This window comes from Alexandromys fortis, unplaced genomic scaffold, assembly GCF_014885135.2.
Source record: "Alexandromys fortis isolate MF-2015 unplaced genomic scaffold, M_Fortis_MF-2015_v1.1 scaffold_167, whole genome shotgun sequence".
Lineage (NCBI taxonomy): Eukaryota > Metazoa > Chordata > Mammalia > Rodentia > Cricetidae > Alexandromys > Alexandromys fortis.
In genome coordinates, this window is record NW_026068050.1 from 2,221,646 (window position 1) to 2,244,636 (window position 22,991).

At 45.3% G+C, this 22,991-nt stretch overlaps 1 protein-coding gene and 1 long non-coding RNA gene across 2 annotated transcripts in view; one reads left to right on the forward strand and one right to left on the reverse strand.

Moving 5' to 3' along the window:
* Ireb2 (iron responsive element binding protein 2) overlaps positions 1 to 12,933 on the reverse strand; it is a 61,591-nt gene extending 48,658 nt beyond the window's left edge. The window contains exon 1 of the mRNA XM_050119409.1: positions 12,802 to 12,933. The gene's annotated coding sequence lies outside the window, so the exon portion shown is untranslated. The remainder of the gene's footprint in view (positions 1 to 12,801) is intronic.
* LOC126486904 (uncharacterized) lies at positions 2,421 to 22,532 on the forward strand. Its single transcript, XR_007588230.1, has 3 exons — positions 2,421 to 2,604; positions 17,814 to 17,871; positions 19,823 to 22,532. It is a non-coding gene; the product is annotated as an uncharacterized lncRNA (long non-coding RNA).
* Positions 22,533 to 22,991: the final 459 nt, after the last annotated feature.

Here is a 22,991-nt window from a genome sequence, read left to right on the forward strand (position 1 = left end):
AAAAAAAAAAAAAAAAAAAAAAAAAAGTGGGGGAGGGGGGTTGGAAAGTGAAATCTCTGCTGAGAGCAGATAGTAAAGAATGTTGATGCAGGCTTATGGCAAAGAATACCTTCTTGGATGTGTTCTAAGATAAAAAACAAAAGCAAAAAGTACAGAAAAAAAATAGAAGAGATCTTTACTCCCCAGGCTCCTACAGCTCTTGCTCCTTTTTTTTTTTTTAAGAGAAACAAAAACAAAACACAGACCTGCTATTAGCAAAAAGAACAAGAACTTAAGATTCAAAAGTACTGTTATGTAAACAAGGATCTGGGGATGCGGCTCTGTCGGCAGTGTTGACTCGATCCTAGCACCGCAGGAAACAGGCATGGTGGCACACACCTGTAATCCTAGGACTAAGGCACAGGCCACTGCACACAAGTGCACAAACATGTGCACACACAAACATGCAAATAATATAACTCTTTAAAAACAAGTTCAGGGTCATCTACTGCCACAGACCTGGAATACCTGGGACTCTGTCAAAACAACAGCAAACCCCACCCTTGCAGATTTAATACCCCCGCCCCCCCCTCGTCCATGCTATACTGGAGCAGGATTGATCATAACTCAGCAAAATGATCCATGTCACCTGTAATATCTGCATTCAAAAGTGGAGGCCGGGGCAGGAGGATTTTAAGTTTAAGAACAGACTGGCCTAGTATCAAGACCCTGTCTCAAAATAAAGCAAGAGGAAGAAAAGAGGGGAGGAAAAAGCAAACCTGTAGGCACAGAGGGAACTTAGCGATGTGAAGAAACAGATGGTCCAGCATGAGAAATGAGCATGAGACCAGGTGATCAATCTACAAGCAAGGGCAGGCCTGACGAAATCCTTCCTGCAGCCTTCACAGGGAACCAGCCCTACCAACCTCCTTCTGGGCTACTAGCCTCCAGAACTATGTGAGCTTCTGTTGTTTTTGCCACCCACTCTGTGGCACGGAAACCCCAGGAAACTTATACTAATATCTCCTTTGATTAGCCAGGATATAACAGAGACAGACAGTACCGGCAAGAGACCTGGGGTTAATGCCAACTTAGGACTAAACGTGGTTATACGATCATATCCAAATGGATCTATCAGGCCTCAAGCACAGCTTCACAAAGTTCATCAAACTAAATAGAAGTAAAATGTCTAGGTTCGGGCATGATTTCCTGTGACCTGTAACTGTGTTTCTATTGTCTCACATAGACCTTATGTTTGTCTGTTTCATGGAAGATACTGCGCTGTCATAGTGGAATTCTCAAATGTTGCTTGAGCTCATCCATCAGTACTATAGTTTAGGTTCTGGTCATTTCTCACCTGGCATTAGGATGAGCCATCTCAAATTGATGGCTCCAGGCCAGCCGTGTGCCTCCCTGGATAAAGAAACTTGCTGCATGCCTGGCAACCTGTGTTTGCTTCCCAGAATCCATGTAAAGATGGAAGGAGAGAACCAACTCCACAAAATTGTCCTCCTCTGACTTGCACACACATGCTGTGGCACCTGCACTTTCACATATCATGTGCACGTGTACAATCACACACACACACACACACACACAAATTTATCACCTTTGGCCATTGTGGCCTAAAAGTGGTGATTCTATATAATTCAGCTTACTAATTTTCTAACAAGCCTCCCTGCTTCATCCTTGACTTCTTCATCCACCATAGCTCCAAACACCCTTCCAACCCCACCCTTAAAGGCAAATCTGATAATGTCTGCTTAAAACCCTTCAGAGTTTCTACACGTCTGTCTATCAAGATCAGACTTTTCAGCTCAAAAGCCGAGGTCCTCTTGGGCATTGAGTTTTTGGGGTTTTTTTTTTTTTTTGGCATGCATCAGTGTGTGGGTGTGTGCACGAGAATGTGTAGTTTGAGATAGGGTTCCATGTATCCCAAACTGGCCTCCTACCTGCTGCGTAGCTGGGGATAACCTTGAACTTCTGATCCTTCTGCTTCTGTCTCCTAGTGTTGGGATTACAGACATGTGCTACTACTATGTCTGATTTCTCTAGGCTTACTATTGACACAAGATTCTCTTCTTTCCTATGTCTCTGTCTCTCCCCCTCCCTCCTTTCTTCTATTGTTGACAAGGTCTTATTTTATAACCCAGTCTGCTTTCTAACTCATAACCATCCTCCACCTTCAACTTCAGAGTGCTGAAATTATCGGCACACACCATCGCGCTCAGCCACAAGCCCAATTCTTACCTAGAACTATGACAGAGTTTCAGATCTAGTCCCTGGACTCAGGAGTCTCAAAAGACTGCTCTAGCCAATATCCAATATACCAGTTAAACAATAAACTGAAGTTCCCAGAAAAAAAAAATAGCCACACCTATGTGAAAGTATCTACAAGGCCGAGCAACTAGGCCAAACGTCCTGATTGTACAAAGCTGGAATGCCGGGCTAGTTTCTGTCCCCATCATAACTACCCATTGCCTACTCCAAGTCTGACCTGACGTCCTCCTGACTGTCAGGTGATCTCTGGAAAACATTCTCAGCAGACTATCAGCTTCCAAAAGCTGTGGCCTTTTCCCTGCTCTGCTGGGACCCACCTGCCTGACGTCCCTGTCAGTTTGTTTGGTAAGCGCCTTGATTTATAACTCCTTCATCTGTGAAAAGCTCATGAAATCTCTTCCACATGGAAACACGTCATTCAGGACGCCCTGGACCCATTCTCTCAGGCCATGGCCACTCATCTTTGGCTAAGACTTCCTTTGGAAAAGAGGTCTGAGTTTTTGTGTTGATACGTCAGTACTTACAAAAACAGAGAAAAGAGATCTAATTAATCAATCACTGTGGTCACACTGGACAGGAAAGACAGAGAGAGATTCAGTGGCCCTGGGTCCTCCCTATTTAGGGCACTGAGATGAACTTTAGGTTTAGACAGTGGAGTAATTATGGCAGGGGGAGAGTGGTACCTATCTACGCAGGGGTGGCCAAGCCGTACGCGGTCTGGTTACCAAAGTTCTAGTCCTGTTTGACTTCCCAAGGCATTGTTTTCCACTTGAAGGAAAGCAGGTTGATTCCCACAGAGACCATCAGTCCTGCTCCAGGCTGGAGCCTCACCTTGATAGATTAATACCCTCACTTGGGAGCCTTTCATTGCTTGTGTGGTAGTTTCAACCCTTGTCATAGAGGTGTCTGTTGGTCTTGTGGCTCTTGGAATCTAAGGTGAATGCAGGTCTAGGACAATGACTTGAGATATTTAGTTCTTTTTTGGACATCTGGAGCAGATCAGTGTAAAAGCTGATAGTAACACCCAGGCAAGGATAAAGGTAGGAAGAGACTCTTTTTTTTTTTTTTTTTTTTGGTTTTTCGAGACAGGGTTTCTCTGTAGCTTTGGAGCCTGACCTGGAACTAGCTCTTGAAGGCCAGGCTGGCCTCGAACTCACAGAGACCCGCCTGCCTCTGCCTCCCGAGTGCTAGAAAAGTCTGATCTTGAAGGGTTTTAAGCAGACATTATCAGATTTTCCTTTAAGGGTGGGGTTGGAGGGCTGGCATTAAAGGCGTACGCCGCCACCGCCACCGCCACCACCACCACCTTTGACTCCCTTTGACTATCAGACTTTTGAAACAATGGACATTTGCCCAGGAGTCTCATGCTGAGAGAACGAAAAGCCAGAAGTCTGATACTAGCCAGGGGAGGACTTGTCTCTTGGTAAGAGAGCTTTCAATTATTTCCTGTCAGACCACCTTGCAGGAGAGATTGAAAGGGAGACAGGGATAGGTCACTGGCGGCTGAGACCATAACTTGACCAGGACGACTTGTTTAAAGACACCTCTCATCCCCTATTTAAAGCTTGAACTTTATATAAGGACTAAAGAACACCCCAAGGGATGTGCTGGTTAGTGCTAATTGTTGCCTTCGTAGGATCTGGAATTGCCTAGCCTCTGGACACATCTGTAAGGGCATGCCTGTAGGGAGGACCTTGATTAGGTCCCTACCATGGGGATAACCACTCATGCTGCCTGGCACCATTCCCTGGGACGGAATCCCGGGCTGTATAAAAGGGAGACAGCGAGCTAAGCACAAACGCGTGCTGCTTTCTGCTTCGCAGTTGTGGATGCGACACGACCGGCTGCTTCACGCCCTGCTGCCTCAACTCCCCAGTTGTTACTAGTGAGTACTCTCCAGCAGCAGCAAAATAAACCCTTTGTCCTCTGAGTTGCTTTTGCGGGGGTCCTTTATCAGAGCAGCAGGTAAAGAAACTAAGACAAGGGACCATTGGGCCTCTTTATCTGTTCTTCTCGATGAGGCCACATGCGTTTACCGTTCCATGTCTGCATATCTGACTATTTATGGGTAGCCCAGCTGGGTTTATTGGGTATCTAAGGCCTCATGATGACTAAAGAAAACAGATGCAAAATGAAGGCAGAAGCGACTGACTTTTAGCCATTTCTGAAACAGGTACTTAAAGGTTGCTTCTTTTAAGCATTGTCTCCTGGCTTGAACCCAAAAGGCAGCTAAAGGCAAAGTGACATTTCTGCCTTCCTTTTGTATCTTTAATTGGCTGAAGGCATGGAAATAAATAATTGTCCTAAGTCAGCAGTCACTTTGGGTTCCAGGAATAGCAAAGCCCATCAGAACAGGCCACCTCCCACTCCCCATAGAGGGCCGTTATCCTGGAGCAGGAGGATGTCCTCTAGAGCAGAAGCAATCCCTCTCTGAGAGCCACCTTCAAGCACTAAGGACTTCTCAGGACCACCTTCCAGGGTGAGAGCTCAGGCCACCCGTGATGCATATGCCTGCACCTTGACCAGGATGCTTAGTTGTGCACATGCCTTGCTCTATGCTTATTCGTCCTCTAACGCTCATGCCATTGTCTTAAAGATGAACTCAGAGTCAGTGTGCCGACATGACCTGGATCGGGAGTTGGCTTGGTTCCCTAGTCTCTGTGATCACTATCACATGGTCTGGAGATGAGGCACATAAGAAAGTGGGGTAAAAGATAGTTACACACTTCCTACAAACAGAGCTGGCGCACTTTTCAGTCCAGGTGAGAGGACTAAACGGCCGAAGAGAACATTGTGTGATATACATTTCATTATTTCTAAGGCCTCTAAACCGGAAGAGCATTTTCCTGTCCAGATGACTGACTAGTTCACTTGGGTTAACTTGGAGAAGAGGGACAATGGTATGTCTTTGTTCTTTATTAGGAAGTCTCTGAATGGATAACAATCTTATCGTAGCCTTCTGGGCAGTTCAGAATACCATGTTTCCATGCAGAGTTAACCATACTTAATTTAGACCAGTAAGCAGAGCCCTGCGGTTTGACTTTCTGATTTCATAAGCTGCTGATATTGAGGGAGGGATCCATCCCCATGACCTTTAACCCTGCTAATATCTAAATAGCTACCCTTCAAGAACCGGGACCCTTTGATCACTTTTCAGGCTTGTCCAGCCTGCATCATACCTAATAGGAGACGGGTGTTGAGGCGGTCTGATTGTTTCTGGATGAAATAAGGTGGGAAAGATTTAGGGTCTTCATTCTTGCTAATTTGCAGACCTCAGATGATGATCAAAGGGACTAAGACAGATGAAGTTAAGCTGCCTTCTACCCTACTACTCAGCTAAGTACATAAAGTTCAAAGACTAATAGGATCAACCCATCTCAACCATGAAAACTGAGAGGTCATAGCCAGATGTGGTGGTTCCCCCCTCCCCTCCCCTCCTTTTCCCTCCCCTCCCCTCCCAGCTTCCTGGGCAGAAGAAACTGGGTATAAAAACTGATTTTGCTCTATGTAGTAGGCCATTGATGGGAGTCTCAAGTCCTAGTGACAGTTTTGGTGACTTCTTCCTGATTTCAGGAACAAGTTGAGTAGTTATTTGTCCCAGAAGCGTACACCTCTACAAACAAAGGAATCAGTAAGAGTGGGCATTTTTATGACCTCGAGTTGCTAGAGAAAGGCAGTAGGATCTTTATTAGGTCCCTGGTCAATAGTCGCCAGCTTGGCATGACTCACAAGCTGTTTTTCAGTCCCTTGAACTCACCGATATTGAAATGAAGGCATTCCTGGGCAATGGGGACACTAAGTGCGATAAGCCTTTTGTGGGACATCTACCATGGGCTACTTAAGCTCTATCATCTATAACTCATTGCACATTACCTCCTTTTAAATCATTAAAATTATCTCAGACACACAGATGAGGTCAAAGTTGCCTGTTGAGATGATGAATGTTTTCCTATAGGTTCTCAATGATAGAGATTAAAGACAATAAATAAAGTGTGCTTGCCTAGGGCCAAAACGATCTATAACCTTGAGTTTTTAGTATCTGATTCTCATTCTTAAATCTAAACAATACACTTCATAAATCCACCTTATAACACTGTAAAATAAAATTATGTTTCTTTCTCTCTCTCTTTCTCTGTCTCTCTTTCTGTGTGTGTGTGTGTGTGTGTGTGTGTGTGTGTGCATGTACCTGTGGAGGCCAGAAGTTAAGTTTTCTATCCACATTATTGTTGTTGTTCTAAGAAAAGGCCCCTCGCTGTACTTGGCACTCACTGATGGGCAGGAGGCTGGCTAGAGAGCTCCAGGAGGCCTCCTGTTTGCTCTTCCCTGCGCTGCCACTGCCGAGGTGACAGGTACACACTGCCTCTGGATCCAAACTCATACCCACGGAGCCCTTTTCCCAGTCTTACAAAGGAAAAGTCTTTAACCTTTATACCCCGCTGTAAATTACACCCTCTGAGAAAGTCACAGGATCACATACCGCAATTACAAAGATAATAAGGCACAGTTTTCCCTTAAGAAGCCCCCGCCCATGTGTGGGTGTGTCCTAGTCTCTCCCTGAGCATCTGGTTCTATTAATCCTTCCGTCTAAGGTGCACATTAAAGAGTCTGTTAACAAACCCTGGCTCTGCTACACACTGCATTCTCTGAAAGTCAAGAACCCCGGTCTTGCCTTAATGGACGTCTTTAAGGAGAGCAGGAATTCTCCAGGCTGTGGGTGACATTGGAAAGCTGTGCTGTGCTTCTGTCCTTGCCACCGCTTGTGGACAGACCACTAGAGATGGGTTAGAGGTGGGTTAAAGACAGTACTGTTAATCCCTTTAACCCAATGCAAGAAATGCTTTATCACAAGGCAAGAGGAATACATGAGAAACATTACAAGAGCATAGTCACCTTCCTTTTAAGAAAGACACGTAGGCCGGGTGGTGGTGGCGCAGGCCTTTAATCCCAGCACTCGGGAGGCAGAGACAGGCAGATCTCTGTGAGTTCGAGGCCAGCCTGGTCTACAAGAGCTAGTTCCAGGATAGGAACCAAAAAGCAATGGAGAAACCCTGTCTCGGAAAAAAAAAAAAAAAAGACACCTAGGTTAGGTTAGCAGGGATGCAGCAGGAGACGGGAGTATACAAGAGGATGTGACCCAAGGTGTATAATTCTGAAACTAAAGGAGATCCCATAGTCAAAGGAAGTTGCACATGTAGAGGAACAGGAAATTCCATGGACTAAACCCAAAGAAGGGAAGTCCCCACCTTATCCTGATGAAGATGAAGGAGTTATGACGGTAACCAAGCAGGAACACCAGATGTTAGATTATTTAAGGTAGCTGTAGAGAGACAGAAGGAGGACAGAAAGAGAGGCCTTTGGCTCATCTTAGGCAGAACCAAATTTATTCACAGCATGGGGACATGTTATTATCCACCTGTGTGAATGAGCAAAATGCCCACAGAAGAACGGAAATTACTACTACTCTATAATATGTTCATTCCTGTAGCCACCTTGCCTAGCAGCAAGGAAAGTTGGGAAGTGTAGTCTTTTAGCCGGTAACTTTTTTGTTTGTTTAACTCGGGGGTGTTATAGCTGCTTCTGTTGAGGAGAGTATTTGTCAAAGGAGTCATTCTGGCTCCATTGAAGAGGGGGGTCCTCTAGTCACACAGTAGGGGGAAGAGTCTTAACTTGATCAGTTGTAACGGATCAAGCAACTGTCATTCTGTATTCCTGACGAGACTTGAAAACTAATCAGCAGAGGGTTGTAAGCAAATGATTTGGTTACCCTACCGAGTAAAGAAAGACTCCACCTGGCAGTGGTGGCGCACGCCTTTAATCCCAGCACTCGGGAGGCAGAGGCAGGAGGATCTCTGTGAGTTCGAGGCCAGCCTGGTCTAGAAGAGCTAGTTCCAGGACAGGAACCAAAAGCTACAGAGAAACCCTGTCTCAAAAAAAAAAATACTGAAACTCCACAGGAAGGTTGAGAAATAGGGAGCAGCAGAGATGGAGAGACAGAGTGAGCGGGTGAGAGGAAGTGGGTAGAGTTGATTCAAGGTGGTAGTGGCAGTGACAGGTCCCATTGCCCGGACTGCTGCACCAAAAGGAGCTAGCAGAGTAGCAGGGAGCCATAGAGCATCAAAGGAGGGAAACAGGAGAAAACAGAGGACTTATGAGAAAACCGTATCCGGCCTGGGGTGAAGGAGATCAAGGCCTTTTAGCCGGTTTTCCCACATCATCTAACGGGTCTTTTGGCAGATGTATCGGGAACAAATGTAGGATGAGAACTGTCGGGAGAGCTTATGTGGAACATTTTGTTTGGGCATAGAGTGAAGTTCAGTAAGTTCAATACACAGGGAGCTGTTGAATGACGTGACTGGAGCAGTATCTGGAGCCCATTTGGCCTGTGATGGGTGTAATCAAGCTGGGACTCCCTGAAGCTTACATAAATTTTTAATTTACAAAAAGAGATCAAAGTTTCAGATATAGTAGTACCACTGTTTGTAATCTGTACTGAAATCCACATTGTAGCTTTTGTCAGCTGGAGCAGACAGACTCCTGCCTTCAAGACGTAGCAAAAGCTATGGCTTTGGGTTAAAAAGTACTCTTTTCTCTGTCCAGAGGACTGTGATACACTTGGGCAGAGATACTTTTGGTTTGATATGAAGCACCTTAAGACTATATTTAGGGGGCTGGAGAGATGGCTCAGTAGTTAAGAGCATTGCCTGCTCTTCCAAAGGTCCTAAGTTCAATTCCCGGCAACCACATGGTGGCTCACAACCATCTGTAAGGAGGTCTGGTGCCCTCTTCTGGCCTGCAGACATACACACAGACAGAATATTGTATACATAATAAATAAATAAAATATTAAAAAAAACTATACTTAGAAGAAGACGGAAATTCATGTCTTGAGCTTGTGATTGCTAATAGCGGTCAGTGCTTTGCCAGCCTATGGGAACTCCATGGAACTCCACTGATCAATGTTGAAACTCTGACCTTGTGAGATCTTAGTGGACCAGGAAAGGAATCGGAAGCATTCCTCACTTTTCACAGCCCTTAAATCACTTCCTTAGATCTTCGCAACTACTTAAGCTTTCATGTAAATTACTCTTAGACCCTGGCAACTTTAAATTTTAAATCTTTCTTTCATGGGATCATTCAGCACAAGACACAAGTGGTCGATTACTGAGAGCAGTCCTCGCAAAGCAAGTTCTTTTGCGTAAAGGAATAGGAAAAAGTTAGAGCTGAGCCTGTTTATCCTTTCATAGGCAGCCTGTTAGCAAGGCAAGCCTGTCTGCCTTTCTCAGCAGGAGGCCTGGGAGTGCCAGAAAAAGCGAGGCCTGATGTCTTTATGTATGAAATGAACTAACATGGTAGCTGCAGCTTTGGGGGGGAGAAGCTGGGTGCCTACAGTTGCCATAGTGACAAAGCTCCTGTTTGCTGTCATTATTAGAGATCTGAGAAGGATAAATTACAGCAGGAAGTATAAACCAAATGGCCTCTGTACCAATTAAAATGGCAGAGACTTAGTAGCTTCCTGGACTCCTGTGGTCTCGATGGCTTCGCTGTGGGGGCAGAGGTCATAGGTCTTTGGCTATCACATAGAACAGCATTATATATTTAGCTGCTACACAGGACAGCATAGGCCGTCAACGGCCAGCCCCAAAAGGTCTGAGAGATTTTTCTGCGAATGAAGAACTTGGGAAAAGTGACTTTCCTGACTTACGCGGGGTAGAGCAGTCACCTGAGTGGCCTAATAAAAAGTTTAATGGCCAATAGCTAGGCAGTAGAGTGATAGGCGGGGCTGTTGGGCAGAGAGAATAAGTAGGAGGATGAATCTAAATTTAAGAGGAGGGAGAATAAGGGAAGAAGAGAGGGAGATGCCCCAGGCCAGGCAGCCACCAGCCAGCCAGCCAGAGATGAAACAGGAAAAGCAGGACATACAGACTGAAAGAAAGGTAAAAAGCCCCAAGACAAAACGTTGATGAAGAAAAACAGGTTGAATTAAGTTGTAAGAGCTGGTGGGACAAGCCTAAGCTAAGGCCAAGCATTCGTAATTAATAAGTCCCCGTGCCTTTATTTGAGAACTGGTTGGTGGCCCAAAGGAAGCCTGCTACACAGGACTGGCAACTTTACTTCCCTGGTCCTTTCATAGTGCACCGTTACAGAATATCACAGTTACTTGTGTGACTCAGCTTATCAAAATAGCTAAGGCTTAACAAAGTTAACAAAGACAAGGCTAGACATACACTCTTAAGTCAGTCTCTGTTAGTCTGAATAGACCTTATATAAGGAGACACATTCTATAGGCTCTTTGCCAGACTTCTTGGACCATTGTCTTGCTGCCTGGTAAGATAGGGACATCCTAGTTTCTGGTGTTTAGTATTTGGTGCTCATAGCTGTGACTCTAAATCTTTAGCTAATTAATTAATTATGATTATACATTAGTAAGACATCATAGTATAAAACATTTAATAAACTTAAAATGTCCCAGAGTCTTATACTTTTAATATTTAAAGAAAATGTCCTTTATTTATTTTTGTAAAACTCTGAAATGTCTTTTAAAAACTGTTTAAAGCCTATCAACTGTGGGCTCCTGCAATATTGAAAGATAAATTAATTATCTTTTTTATTCCAAGAGGGAAGAAACAGGGCACAAGTACAGTCTGAACAAGGCAGAACCAAACTCCAACCATGCAAACAGCTCAGTGCTCAACATGGGAGATTCACTCACAAGCTCTGGGCTTCTCCAGGGGCTCAGGTCAGCTCTCCAGGCCCACCCTCGGCAGCACACACAGCCTGTCTTCTAGGCTCCAACCAGCTCCATTTCACTGTGGCTGCTGTTCCTGGTGGCCATCACGTGACACTGGCATCTCCAGAACTGCTGGGACTCTCCTTAGGAACTCTCGCTCTCCCTCACAGCCAAGCCTCAGCTGCTCGCTATGGCTGCTTGTCTTTAAAACCAATACCACTCAGTTTTGGCTGCATGGGGTATATTTTTGTCTATGAGCATAGGGAGATGCAACTTTAACCCCTGATTAAACACTCATTGTTTTTAAATCCTATCTTTTATAAAACTTGTTTTTAATGACTGTTTTCAGGACAAGAATTATACAAGAATTCATCCTAATCCAAAATATTTTGGAGACCTGTTGTTGCCTCCTTGGCTGATTTATACCATGTGGTCACCTTTAATCAAATGGTGATGAAGTCACATGACATCCACCCTCTCCAGTCCTAGCAATGTTTGTTGCCAGTCACATGGCTGTCTCTATACAGAGTTTACAGATTTTTAAGCATACCCAATAAACTTACAAATCTTTTTTTTTTTCTCTTTTTTTTTTTTTCGAGACAGGGTTTCTCTGTGGCTTTGGAGCCTGTCCTGGAACTAGCTCTGTAGACCAGGCTGGTCTTGAACTCACAGAGATCCACCTGCCTCTGCCTCCCGAGTGCTGGGATTAAAGGCGTGCACCACCACCGCCCAGCTAAACTTACAAATCTTGAGGTGCAGAAAGTTCACATAATAATCTTAAAGAATCTTGAGATAACGTTTATATCTTAGCAAATGTTTTAAGCAATTTAATGAAACTAATAGTCTATTTTTCTTTTTAGCTGTTTCATTTTGCTCTTATCTCTGCCACAAAGTCAGGTGGACAGATTTTGGAATAGACTTCCAAGTAAGCATGCTTGGGTCTAGAGAAAGGGGGAGCTATAACCTAATTATAGAACCAGTTTTCCAACAAAGTGGAAAACATAAAACAACTATAATGTGTTTTTTTTTTTTTTTTTTTGGTTTTTCAAGACAGGGTTTCTCTGTGGTTTTGGAGCCTGTCCTGGAACTCGCTCTGTAGACCAGGCTGGTCTCGAACTCACAGAGATCCGCCTGCCTCTGCCTCCCGAGTGCTGGGATTAAAGGCGTGCGCCACCACCGCCCGGCTCTAAACAACTATAATGTTATTCATACTCAAAAGACATTTGAATCCTTGCTAAATTGAATCTAGAGACCAGAAATCTTGGAGATAAATCCTGAGTCCTGATTATCAAAGCAACCATGGCAAGCAGCCTTAGTGGTGGTGGCTGGCAGCCGGCAGTGGCAGAGATAGCAAAAACAAAACTAGTAAATGTGGAACACAGAACACTCACATACTCAAAGGGGACCACCAGTCAGAAACTAAGTATGCAGTGGCCATCATCATTCATACATTCAGCTGAGCCTGTTTCTGTCTAGGCTTCCATGTCAGCAATAAAACTTACAGAAACACCAGAAAACACAGACCTAGCCACATACACAAAACAGACATACACAACTTCAGGACATTTCATGGGCCTGACAGATTGTCTTAGTACCCAACAACCAGAACCAGGTGGATGTGTGACGTATCACTATTGCCCTGGGATGGGAGAGTATTGGGTACCATTGAACCTCTCCGTGTCCCAGATCATGATCCCAACAGACCAGATGTCAAGGGAAATTACTACGACTTACAAGGAAAGACTTCTATAGATGCTTGCTGCTTTTTTCAGCCCCGCAGTTCATTCTGATAGTTCGCAAAATTGAGAACCTACCTCGGAACTTTGGAATGTCTCAAGGTGTGTACCTCCTGAAGCAGTCCTTCAGCCCCAGAGTCCTAGGCAGAAGTTCCAGCTTTAGAGTTTGGGTGGGTGGCCTGCCCTCACTGGGGGCATCCAGAAAATGTTAATCCAACTGGGCGAGAATAAGATCACTGCCACAAGTATTGAACCAAATCTGAAGCAAGCTTTATTGAATACTGGCCAGGGCAGCTGACAATGGCTAGGTCCGTACCTGGGATTTCTAGGGTCATGGGACTGAATTACACTAGCTAGGGGCTTATAAAGGCAAAACTCACAAGGCTATGTACTTCCTGTCTTCATCCAATTAGGGGCAAGCACATACATATCCTGATGTACTTCCTGCCTATGGACCGCCCGCCTACATGAGATCAAGTACATCCTGTGCAGCTGGTGCAACCGAGCTTGTTTACAGTAGCAAAATCTCATGGCTTGCAATCTTACATGAACAACAGCCCCCAACATTCCAGGAAGTCATCTGTCCTTAGGCAAGTGGACTTACAGGTTAGAGGAGGTTTATTTTATAAATCTCTTAAGCATGGTAATTTAAACTTAAAACATAATTTTAGCAATCACAGGGTCCCTCTGCGGTGCCCTCCAGGATTGAATATCTAACTAGATACTGAACAACCAGACCCCTTTAACCCATTTCTCTTCCCACTGTAGCTAAGTTGAAGCAATCTTTTTTTGTAAACAGCCTGGTATGACTTAAGATAGTCTAGAGAGGCACTATGCCCCTCTGCTTAGTTATTAGGCTATTGAAACAATAGTACTTTTGGACCCTAGAGTCCAATCACTGAGGAGGAGTCGCCCCAAGAGACCATCTCTCACACGACAGCTGATGTAAAAGCAGGAGGATTTTATTAATTCTGTCATGACAGGGTCTCTCAGCATTCAGGAAGCCAAGAGACCCCGAATAGCTGGTACAGGCTACTTTTAAAGGAAAAAGCCACAGAAGCAGGGGGATGTCTTGGGGTTGTTCTTTGACTATTATGATTGGCCTATTCAAAAGGGCTATTACCAATAATTGGCTGGAGAGTAGTTGCCAGATCAGATGAGGTAAGAGGTCACTTTGACCCCATTTCCCAGGGACTGAGTCAAAACATACGTGTGTGGGTAATTGTTCAGGAACTGAGTCAACATCTTAAAGGTTATCTTGCCCCAATTTCTGGAGAACATACGTGCATATGTAGCTGTTAGGTCCTTGGTTCCTAGGGGGGAAGGGAGGAGCATTACTGCTGAGACTGAGAGGGCTCAGAATTGTCAGAAATGGGTTCAGAATTGTCTTAAAGTTCTACAGTACCCAAGAAATTAAATTTTCATCAGGAATCTCATGCTGAGAGAAAACGAAAGGCTAAAGCTTGCTGTTCAGATGGAAACTTCCCCCTCAGCCTTTGGCATCCATATATCCAAAGAGTCTGGAATGTTTGGGTGAAGGCCTCACCCCAGCCCCTGGCATCCATATACCCAAAGAGTCTGGAATGTTCCGGTGGAAGTTCTACCCCAAGCCCCCTCCCCTGGGAGTTGCCTCAGTCCAGACTCCACCCCCAAGAAAGCCTGCCAAATTGTGATCCTCCCTCCCCAGAGATGCTCAAGACCACTCCCACAGGGTATTTAAACTGCCCCCCAGAGAACAAAGGCGCAGTTGTCTGGTCTTCTTTTCCAGTTTCGTCTGGGGGCAGGCTATAAAGTTATCTGTGAGTGTTTGTATCCACTAAACCTGTGCTTTTTCTAATTCGGTTTGATTTGGTCTGATTCGGATTATTGTGTCGGTGGAGAGGCTTATTGGGGTACAGAAACTTTTCTCTTGTTATTAGTCAGAAGCAAGCCTGCCTCTTGAAAAGCCATTTCACACAGTTCTGATTTTCATAGTCCTGACAACTCGCAGGAGAGACTCTAGCCTAGACGATGATGATGGGAGGGACCACACTTTAACCAGCACTGTTTAGTTACGTATGCTTCTCATCTTCTATTTAAACCTAAACCTAAACCTCACGTGAGGACCTCAGAGAGAACTCGAGAAGGTGTGAGAAGTATCAAATGTGAGTCTTTTCTATCAAATACTATAAAACTTTGTGTTTAGGACAAGGGCTTAGAATCTTTTTGTCTCCCTCACCTTGTAAAACTTTTAATTCCCCGACTCAGTAAAACCTTTGTTTACACCAGGGCCCAGTGTTGTATTCTAGGGATTTGATGGACTAGCGACCCCCCTTTTCCCTTGGGAGCAGTAACCTCTTCCCCTTCCTCCTTTATTTCCCATGCACTAAATATTTTCAGACTAGCCAGCTAAGATTGTGAGTGAGGTCAGACCCCAGCCAATGGGGAAAAACAGAACCAGCACATGAATTGTAATAAAAACCAAAGGCACTTCCTGTCTTGGTTTGTCTCTTGCCAAGCACACCCTTTTGATCAGTGTTTCATGAGTCTTGTGAAACTTTTGTTTACATGCCTGTTTGCCCAAACTCTGAACATTCCTGAGGCCTGACGCTATCACACCCTAATGCTTTGCACAGATTATGAATTAACCAATTGTGTCAGATTGTGAGGCCCAGCCCTCACCAATGAGACGAGATGCTCACCGCCACGTTAGAATAAAAACTAAGTGAACTTTCTGCCCCGGTGTGCGTGCTTTTTCACTTTGGAAAGATGCACAGGAACAAATTGCCCTGCCAAGTCACCTTTGCTTTATTTACATGTTTGTACAATACAGGAAATATTCTTTTCTGGAACTTGTGAATTTGAAAATGTCTTGAACTTAAAAATTCAACAGACAGGGCCAGTCGAGATAGGTCATACGTGTGATTCCCACACTTAGGAGGCCGCCTTCCTAAACTCAGGTATGAGCCAAGCATGGCGCTGGCTGTCTCAGTGCCTGGGAGACAGAGGCTGCAGGGTCAGGTCCACGATGTCAACCCCGGCTACATATTGAGTTTGAGGACAGTTTTGGTGCCAAGAAAACATGTCTCAAACTAAAACAAAATAGAATTCAGCTGATGGCCATTGACTCTTGTGAAGGGGTCATCTTCACATTTGAGGTTAGTTCATTCCGTTTATTATATCTACAACTGTCACGGGCATCCTATGTCAGAAACTGATTGTGCCTTCCCATAATGTCAGAATTCGATAATAACAAATCCACAAAGCACAAAGGTCTTGTTGGCAGCAATTTGCCTGGTAGTACCTCTTTCTTAGTGAGCAAAGAAAACACATGATGTTTTATTCCATTCCTAATTACTAATATTAACTCTTAGCTATCTTATACATACACAGTAAGTAACTCTATATAGCTGTCTATATGTACGTGTGTAGGTTATCGAATGGCCACAAAGGGTTAGATAGGCCACAGTACGACTCAAGGCATTTCAAATTTTAGAAGCTGGGAAGCTGATAGAAATGCAAGACAGAGTCTGTGTTGTGTGTCAGGCTGTTGTCCAGCCACAGAGTTCAGCTGTAGAAGCAAAATAAAGTCTTTAGGGGTGGAGGACAGGACTGGGTCCCGGCAAACAAATGGGCTGATGGGTGGATAGCAGGTCCAGAGAGAGGGACCCACAGACGGCTAGATGGATGGTGATTGACAGTCCATGTCAGCAGTGAAGACTGAGTCAAACTGAAGCCTCTGGGACAGTCAAGAGTTCTCTGTCTGTCAGTCCCCTAACACACACACCAGGTGTCAGATGGGGCCATCAGCACCCAGCGCTAGGTGGCCCCTTCTCTATGAGGTACAGTTGTTCCTTCCCCCAGCCTGCTAAGTCAAATTGGTTCTTCAGCCTGGTTTTCCTGAGATGGTTTTTGTACTTCCGTGAGCTCCTACAGTCCCAGTTTACTCGGGCGGTACCCATTCTACTTTTAGGAATACGTTCAAAGCCTTGTGAGTGCTGACTAATGATGCTGTTACGTATCCACCGCGGTGCGGATTTGCCCTCCATTCTCAGAATGAAAGAAAAAGCTCATTGTGAAGGTGCAGTCTGAAGACTCACCATTTTATGTAGTAGGGGCACTTTAGGGCAGCATGATCTAACCAACATTCTAGAACATGGGGAAGACCACTGAAGCCCTTGAGGAGCTCCTAAGTAAACAAGGCTAGTGAAAGTGATAATAAATATAATACAGGCCGGGCGGTGGTGGTGCACCCCTTTAATCCCAGCATTTCAGAGGCAGAGGCAGGCGGATCTCTGTGAGTTCAAGGCCAGCCTGGTCTACAGAGCTAGTTCCAGGACAGGCTCCAAAGCGACATAGAAATCCTGTCTCAAAAAACCAAAATAAAACAAACAAAAACCATAATAACAAATACCTGTTAGAGCTGATTAAGTACTTTATGCATATTACCTCATTTAAGGTCTTGCTTTTGTAAGGAATCATACCCAGCTAGGATGTGTTCAGCTGCAAAAACAAAACAAACCCAACAAAACATGCAAGTAGGGCACTGGAAAGACGGTTCACTGATTAAGAGTAGTTGATGTTTTTGCAGAAGAAAGGGTTTCAGTTCCCAGCATCCACAACTATAGGCAGCTCCGGTTCCAGGGGATTCAATGCCATCTTCTCTCCTCTGCAGACCCCAGACATGCATGGCCCAGGACTGTAATTCCAGGTACTTGAGAGGCTGAGACAAGTTCAAGGACTGCCTGTATCAAAGAATAAGTTCAAGACCAGCCTAGGCAATTTAGTGAGAACCTGTCTTAAAAGCATTAGTGTGGAGAGGTGGAAACGATTAGGACTAGGGATGTGGCTGAGCCGCAGCATACTTGCCTAGCTTAATTCAAGCCACTGATTCGCTAACTGAAGTACAGCCAAGCCTCCAAACTCAGAGACTGCTATCTATCTGGGGAAGAACTGCATTTGTATTAAACACGTACATTTTCTCTTATCATTATTATCATTATTTGCTCAGCAGCAGGTTTGTGAAGGTTTGATATCCAGTTCCCTGTTGTCTCCTGCCCAAACTATGGTGCATTTTGAATTCAAAACATTTCCCCATTTCTCACTCCCAGGTCCACCACTGGACACGGGCTCGGCTCAGGAATTGGGGCTGTCACCTAAAGAAACTCAGTAAGTTGTGACAAAGCTCACTGGGGCTGCTGGGGAAAGAGCCCAAGCCTTCTTCCTCTGCAGCCTGCAACTGGAACCTGAGGCCCTTGAGCTATACCACAGCGCTGCGTCTGGAGCCGTGGGGGCCCCTCAGACCTGTGGAACGGTGGAGACTAGGAGACAGATAAGCCAGAGAAACACTGGATCTCGAGTGTCGCCTTCTGACTTTTGAATCCAGGCTAGCCTGTTCTCTTTAAGAGCATCTTGTTTTACGAGTCAACAAATTCTTTATAGCATCTAATAAAAACCTCTACCTTTAGACGGCTCAGCGGGTAAAGGGCCCCGATGACCTGAGTTTGATTCCCAGGGCCCACATGGTGGAAGGAGAGAATCAGCTCCTCTGACCTCCACATGTGGGCCGCGGCATGCTTTTGTGTTCATACACACATTAATAAGTATGGAACAATGTTAATAAACTCCTTGAGACTGCTGGTTCAGGCTCTGCACTATGCTTACCAGACCAAACCAAAGTGGCATTGTGAAGCTCCAGACCATTGTGCCAAAGCTAAATTATTTGACCATCTAAGAAATCAGGCCATAGGGAGAGGTGACAAAAGCACCAAAAGGCCAGTTTTGGTTGTCACGGTGTGAAGTGGCCCCCTCAGCTTCAAGTTTATAAGGAAAGCAAGCTGCAAATATGTTTTGACGACAGTCAGCCAACTTATGGCCTGTTTTTCTCTGTGTAGCCCAGGCCATCCCAGAACTTGCTCTGTAGACTAGGCTAGCCTCGAACTCACAGAGATCCTCTGCCCCTGCCTCCTGAGTGCTGGGATTAAAGGTGTGTGCCACCATATCCAGCTCCCTTCCTTTTTTTTTTTTTTTTTTTTGTTTTGTTTTGTTTTTTCGAGACAGGGTTTCTCTGTGGTTTTGGAGCCTGTCCTGGAACTATAGACCAGGCTGGTCTCGAACTCACAGAGATCTGCCTGCCTCTGCCTCCCAAGTGCTGGGATTAAAGGCGTGTGCCACCACCGCCCTGCCTTCCTTCTTTTCTAGTAGCCTGTGTTGGCCTTGAAATCACAGTGATCCTCCTGCCTCCACCTTTTAAATGCTGAGGTTATAGACTTACAACGCCACAATGCCTGGCTCAGTTTGAAAGTATATGTGCATGAATGTGTTTGTATAAGTGTGTGTGTGTGTGTGTGTGTGTGTGTATGTGTCATGATTGTATGTGATGAGTGTATGTGTTTTCAGTGTGAGGGATTGACCCCATGGCCTTGTGCAGGCTGGTTAACTGCTCTGCTACTGAGCTACATCCCCCCCCCCACCCCTGTGCTTTGTTCATTGTAATTTGCATCAAAAGACTGTAACTGGTGAGTGGTTAAGATCATTGGCTGCTCTAACAGAGGACGCAGATTCAATTCCATTTGTAATTCCAGACCCAGGGGATCCAATGCCCTACTCTAGCCTCTGTGGGAACTGTACACAAGTGATGCCCAGTCTTACATGTAGACAAACCACCTAGACACCTATACACACAAAAATTAAAATAATCTAACTGATACTTTTAATAATTAATACTTATAATTGAATAATTAAATTAATTTTAATAATAATTCAACAATATTAAAAGCTCAGACACTGTCTATAGCAGTGGTTCTCAACCTTCTTAATGCTTGAATCCTTTTAATACAGTTCCCCATGTGTGGTGACCCCAACCATAAAATTATTTTTGTTGCTACTTCACAACTGTAGTTTTGCTACTGTTATGAATTATAATGTAAACTTTTTTTAGAGGTAGAGGTTTGCCTAGGAGCTGTGACCCACAGGTTGAGAACCACTTTCCTAGCTGGGCAAGGATACTATTTGTATCCTTGAAATGACCTTAAAGACAAATGTGATTATTAGCCATTGGCACTTGTCAGTTGGTAGAACTAGAAGTAAGTCTTTTTTTTCTTTTTGTTTTTACATCTAGAAGTGAGCCTTAATGAACTATGAAGAAGACTAAAACCCCTAAAGTCAGGGCCTGAAGGCCCGGGAAGCCCAGAAAAGATCTCAAATTGTGTTTTTTCAAAATGGCCAGAGGACTGTGCCCAGGCACCAAGACAAGGTGTTTGCTGAGAACGAGAGTCACCTGGAAGGAACTGGGGGTGACAGGAAGCTGTGCTCAATTTAATTCACAGATTCCATAAAGACTGACATGTGAGTGCCCAGAGTGCGGCATCAGGAATGGTGGGATTTGCCTGTGATTCCAGCACCAGAGAGCTGATGGCCGAGGATGGCTCGAGTTCCTTTGGGAATACGCAGCTAACCATAGCTGCAGAGTAAGACCGTGCCGAAAAAAGAGGAGGGAATGGAGAGAAACATCTCCCTGAAGGCTCTGTATATTGGTCTGTCCCCTCCCCCCGAAATCCCAGAGTCACCCCCAGAGATGATGGCAGAGCAGGAAGGGGAAGGCTGGATCGCCCAGCCCCCACATCATCTCTGGGATCCCAGGCCAGTATCCAAATTAGACAGAAACTGAGTCATCTCAATTCTCTTAGGGCTTCGCTATGGGTTTCTGCAGGGGTTACAGTGTGGGCTGCTTTTAGGAACAATGGCCTCTAGGGGGCAGCAGCACAAAGCATTTGCCTTTGGCGAGCTCAGCTATTGTGTCTCGGCCTTGACACCAGTGTTCAGTGAATGTAATACTCAGGGAATAATACTAGCATAAAGTTCTCAGCTGTATCTTCTAGAAGTGCAAGAAATTCAAATAGTCCTTTCAAACACACTGCCCCAAAGCCAGCGTGGTGATGCATGCCTGTAATCGCAGAATTTGGGAGGTGGAGGCAGGTCTGAGAAATATGATCCTGTCTCAAAACACCAAAATACAAAAATACAAACAACAACAAAAAAATAGCAAAGCAGCCCTATCACAAAAGAGCTGCCCTTGCTCAGAACACTTGAAGAGAGTCGGTGAGCTAGTGCTGTGTGATAAAACTTCCTGAGGAGGTGTAACACGCATCTACTCACCCCAGACAGGGCGCCCGTGAGAGACCAGCGTACAGACGCCACCAAAGTCCAGCTTGGTGAGCTATGAGTTTCACTGGGGGTACTTACAGGAATATGGGCGAGGGCTCTAGGCCCATATTTCTATATGGTATGGCAGCCAGGCTCTAAAGCCATAGGCCACACCTGAGATGGTCACGTAGCCTTCTAGACAGGCTGCTGCTGCCCTTTTAACAAAGGGTCAGGATGTCCTTTTTGCTCCTTTCTTTGTAATTTGGAGGATGCCTGATAGAGATGCTGATTCAAGCCTACGTGCCAGCCAGCATACAGAGAAGATAGGTAGATGTGGACATGACGAAAAGCCATTCGCCTGGTTACCTAGGAGACAGAACGCTGGTGTATTTCCCACTCAGTTTATGTTTTGGTATAAAAGCTGTTTGGAGAATAAACGAGAAGGAATTCTTCAGGATGTGGACTCAGGACTTCAGGAGGGACCACTGAGAATCTCCCTCCCGATAAAGCCATGTGAGTTGTGTCTTTATTCTTGCGCCTCCACTCCAGTCCAGGGAGATAGTTTATGTTCGGATCTGGTTCAGGGAAATAATTTATGGTCCGGGCTAGCACCGGACCCCGACAGAGGGGTTACTTACAGGAGTAGAAACGACTCAAGGGCAGCAGCATCACCAAAGCCCACCCCAGCGTGGGTGACAGCTCACAAAGATGGGAACCTGGAGCACACTGCACAGCCTGCAGGCAGCTCAGCAGGTTGGAGGGCATCCTCTCCACTTTCGGTTGGTATTACGTCTCTTCTAGGCAGCTCAGGTGGTGTGCTGGTGGAATCTTCTTTTGAGCTTGGCCCTCTGAGAGCTTTCTCTGCAGCTTGGTTTATTTGATGGTCCATGTGCAGCTCTGTTAGTCTGAGATGAACTCTCACCTTTTATTGCTTACTCAGTAAAGGAGGGCCTAGCGAATCTGGTCAGTTTCAGGGACTTCCTGAAGCCATTTTGAGTTGTTTATCTTTCTGTTTAAGGGGCTTCCCTTCAACATGGAATGTTTCAATCCTGAAGGAAACTGTTACACAGCAGATGGCTCAGAGGGTAAAGTGCCGAATGTCAAGCCTAATGTCCCGAGTTCAATCCCCAGGACCCTGGTGACCTCCATATGCGCACCATGGCACCTGCACATGCTTGTACACACACACACACACACACACACACACACACTTACACATGGTAATAAACTTACGTACCAGAGGGCATCACACTTAGTGAAAGCCCCAGATTTGGCCGTCTGTTCACTGAAAGCCAATGAGATTAAAACCTGACTCTTCCTGGTCTACCTCCTAAAACTAACAGGACATATTATCCTAGGCTAGTATGGAGATGCTTTCCACTAGTCCCAGAAGTCTGGAAGAGGTGGAAGAAAGATCCATGGAACCTGGAAGCATCCAAGCATCCAACCTGGGCAATACAGTGAGACTCCACCTCAAAAAACAAAAACAAACAAACAAAAAAAACCCACAATAAATTGGAGCCACCATCATTTTTGTCCTGAATGAAAGCAGCCTCTAAAGTAGTCTCAACACAGTCGCCAGACTGATCCAGTTAGGGTGCAAGCCAGCGCCAGTCCTCTGCTTAGACAGCCACAGAGGCCGTATCACTCAGTGTACAGCCATAGTCCTCCCCAGGTCCTCCTTGTTCTGGATCAGCCTCACTCTGCTCTTTGCCGTTCCTTGAACAATAAACACAATCTGTTTTCTAGGTCTTTGCACAGTAGTGGTCTGCCTGGAACATTCGTCCCGAAACACAAGGGCTTCCTCCTTCACTCAGCCTGGGTCTGTGCTCCAATTTGCCCTGCCCAGAGACACCATCTCAGAATACTTAGCACATATGGCTATAATGTGAACCACAAAGATATATATATATATTAAGCGATGCTATGGGGAAACAGACTCATGGATACAAGAGAAGGCATAACCAGTTGTAGAGTCCTTTGGTTTTGCCCAAGGGAGCTGGGAACCAACCACACGCTGCTTTATACCACGCCCCTGACCCAGTCTTCCTAACCTAAGAGCAAGCAAGCACGACCCCCTCTCTCTTCTTAAGTACTCACCTCGGCAGACAAGAAGCCACACCTAAGGCGAGTGCCCCAAGGCT